Source organism: Nanorana parkeri, unplaced genomic scaffold, assembly GCF_000935625.1.
Source record: "Nanorana parkeri isolate BGI_ZX_2015 unplaced genomic scaffold, ASM93562v1 scaffold83, whole genome shotgun sequence".
NCBI classification, from domain to species: domain Eukaryota; kingdom Metazoa; phylum Chordata; class Amphibia; order Anura; family Dicroglossidae; genus Nanorana; species Nanorana parkeri.
Window position 1 is genome coordinate 1577680 of NW_017306351.1, and position 3460 is coordinate 1581139.

The following is a 3460-nucleotide window of genomic DNA, read 5'->3' on the forward strand; positions in this document are numbered from 1 at the left end:
GGGGGGGGGGTCGATGGTGCTGGTGATGCACACTTAGTGATGCCACTTAGCTGTGGCTCTGGATCTAGCAAGAGTCCCAACCAGCTCACTGACATCACTGGTTGCGAGGAGCTGGGCTTGACACCGGCTAGATTGTCTCACTCAGCTCCCGGTGACCAGTGATGTCAGTGAGCTGGGCAGGATGCCGGCCAGAGTGACCCAGGTTGCCAAGAGCTGGGCGGAGAGATGTGTATGGCCCTTATACATTTCCCTGTCTGGCTGCTAGCAACCTTGGACACTCTCTGGCTGGAAAGGGCGTAGCAGACACACTGCAAACATCGTAAAGCAGAGTGGCAATGCCGCTCTGTCTGCCCCTTCCCCCTCCCAAAGAGATGCTGTCTAAGGCAATAGCCTCATGCTTTCTCATTATAGGAATGGCTCTGACTGTAGTAGTCAGATTTTTTACTAAGTTTAAAGTAGTTTAAAGGCGAGGCATTTGTTATTTTATTGCATTCTCTACATTAGGTTAAAAGGCCCAGGACCTTTGCATGCTTCCCTGTCCCTAAACACTTACCTATCGTCTTTTGTCACTTCCGCCAGGTCCGGGAAGATATCCGCCATTGCCTGAACTTCCTGGTTGTGGGGGAGGGTACTGAGGGCAGTGGAGCAATAGGCTTCTGCTTCCGCCAGTTAATCTGTTGGGAGTAGAGCTATGGAAGGAGTAGGGCGTAGCATGCCTTGCACTGTCTGTGTGTCTATGGATGCACACAGCTAGGCACGGGTCACAGACGTGAGCGTGCACGCATGGGTGTCTCCTCAGAAGCCAGCTGGCTGAAGGAGTCACCCGCATACAGGCAGGGGATCAGCATTTCGGTTACCAGCTGCAGGAGGAGAAAAACAACTTTTAACAACAAGAATGTTTCAAAAATGTATAAAACATGTATAAAAAAGCAAAGGTCTATTATCACTTTATAGGCACATTGAAAGTCAATACAAATTATTTATGAAGTGGAAAAACAATGCAAATGTGCATTTAACATTTTTTCTGTGCTAGGACTTGCTTGTTTTTATTTTGGTGATAAGGTCACTTTAAAAATACAGGGGGCGTGGCATTCATTTATAGACTCTGGCATTACCCACAAGCCCTTTCTCGAACTATTTGCATATATTTCCAGGGTGTCTTCCTATCGGCAGTATGTCCTTTAGTTTGTTTTATTTCCTCTGTCATCATCCGGACCATACCATTGCACAGTGAGGGGTGTTATCACCGTATTCTCCTCTGATAGGTCTGTAGTGAAGCCCGGATCCTCCCCTGTGTGTAGTCAGCTGCTCTTCCAGCTCTACCATTGGCCTTGCCCGGGTCACACCCCTCACCGTGTAGGTGCCTGTGTCCTGACAGCTGCGGACGTGCAGAGGAGCAGGATTTGACCAGGTACTAACTACCTACAGCCCAAGGCGAGAGGGGGGAGGGACCCGGGGATGTGAAGGACATCGGCGGGGACAGGTGACGACAATACAACGCAGGAAGGAGACCGGGAGTCCTCTGACACTGAGCGGTGAGTGTGCAGAGCGAGATCGGCAACCATCATCTGTTTACAGCGGCATGTCTAATCTATTAGTAGGATCCGTGAAGGACTGCAAATCCCAGCATGCCTGGCCAGGTAGTGTCACTCCTCCGGAGCTGTGTGGGCGGGGTGGGTCATTAGGGTTGCCACCTTTTCTTCAAGTGAAAGCCGAATAGTCTAGCGCAGCGCACAGCAATTATTTGGGGGGAGAATGTAGAGGAGAGAGCGAGGAGAGACAGCCAGTGGAGAGAGTAAGGAGACCGCCTATAGAGGACTACAGGAATACAAAATAATATGAACATACATATTGTGTTGTTATGGGTTGGTGACCTTGATGACCTGGTGGGCTGTGCGGGCTCTCAGGTGGGCTGTATGGATGTCTCTCCTGCACTCCTTACAGCGTCTAGAACCAGTAGTCAATGTGGTGCTTGCAGTGATGAACACGGATGGCGCTGTGTATCTTCAAGTGCATAATACGACATACGTCGCCCTGATGAAGGGACCCTGCGTGGCCCCGAAACTTTGGCTTTTCTGAGACATGTGACAGCTACCAAAGATCACCAAAATCTAAAACAACATTTTGAGTGCTGGTGATTTTCCATTTCTCTGATCTCAGGGGGGCTGTGTGACACTCAGGTGGGCTGCCTGGGCTATGGTGTCTCACCAGGGGTCCACAGGCAGGCAGCGCTAGGAGGAGTAGAATGACCGATGCGGCTGCTGAGGTCCTCGGCAAGCGCGATCTAAGGCAGCCGCATCGGCCTGAAACCGGATCTTCCTCTGAGTTGCGGTCACCTGTTAACAAGCGCAGACTGCCCACATCTCCGGAAGATCCGGTTTCAGGCCAATGTGACTGCCCGAGGACCTCGGCAGCCACATCTGTCAGAAAATTTAAGCTGGCTGGACACCTGGACACATGACTCCAAAACCGGCCTGTCTGGGTGAAAACCGGATGGGTGGCAACCCTATGTGTAAATCCAGGGAAGCATGCTGGCAATGTGAGGATCTATTCTGGAGAAGGGACATTTATATGGCCAGATCTGCACAACTCAATATTTTAGGCTTTCTGTAATGTGAGTTTTCCCTTCCCAGTCTGAGGGGAAATGGATCACTTCATGTATTGGAGATAATTATTGTCCTTGTTTTGTCTTCCAAACATAAAGTGTATGAAAAGCCAAAACGTAATTTCTTTTTTAGCTTCCTATAGTGTAGACAGCAATGTTCTGAGAGTGTGATGAGCCCGTGTGCAAGATCATAAATTGGGTCACCTTCTAAATGCCATGGCAAAAGGCAGGCGTGGTTTGCACTGAATACTGACCCAATCATTGCTGTCCCTGACCGCAATAATGACCCCCGGCATTGGTGTCCGTGACCGCAATAATGACCCCCGGAATTGGTGTCCGTAAAGGCAATAATGACCCCCGGCATTGGTGTCCGTAAAGGCAATAATGACCCCCGGCATTGGTGTCCGTAAAGGCAATAATGACCCCCGGCATTGGTGTCCGTAAAGGCAATAATGACCCCCGGCATTGGTGTCCGTAAAGGCAATAATGACCCCCGACATTGGTGTCCGTAACCGCGTTAATGACCCCCGGCATTGGTGTCCGTGACCACGTTAATGACCCCCGGCATTGGTGTCCGTGACCGCGTTAATGACCCCCGGAATTGGTGTCCATGACCGCGTTAATGACCCCGGCATTGGTGTCCGTGACCGCGTTAATGACCCCCAGCATTGGTGTCCGTGACCGCGTTAATGACCTCCGGCATTGGTGTCCGTGACCGCGTTAATGACCCCCGGCATTGGTGTCCGTGACCGCGTTAATGACCCCCGGCATTGGTGTCCGGAACCGCGTTAATGACCCCCGGCATTGGTGTCCGTGACCGCAATAATGACCCCCGGCATTGGTGTCCGTAACCGC

General features: G+C 51.1%; 1 protein-coding gene across 1 annotated transcript in view; it reads left to right on the forward strand.

Annotated features, from left to right (window-relative positions):
* The first annotated feature begins 1530 nt into the window (after positions 1–1530).
* MPST (mercaptopyruvate sulfurtransferase) overlaps positions 1531–3460 on the forward strand; it is a 15955-nt gene continuing 14025 nt past the window's right edge. The window contains exon 1 of the mRNA XM_018552296.1: positions 1531–1535. The gene's annotated coding sequence lies outside the window, so the exon portion shown is untranslated. The remainder of the gene's footprint in view (positions 1536–3460) is intronic.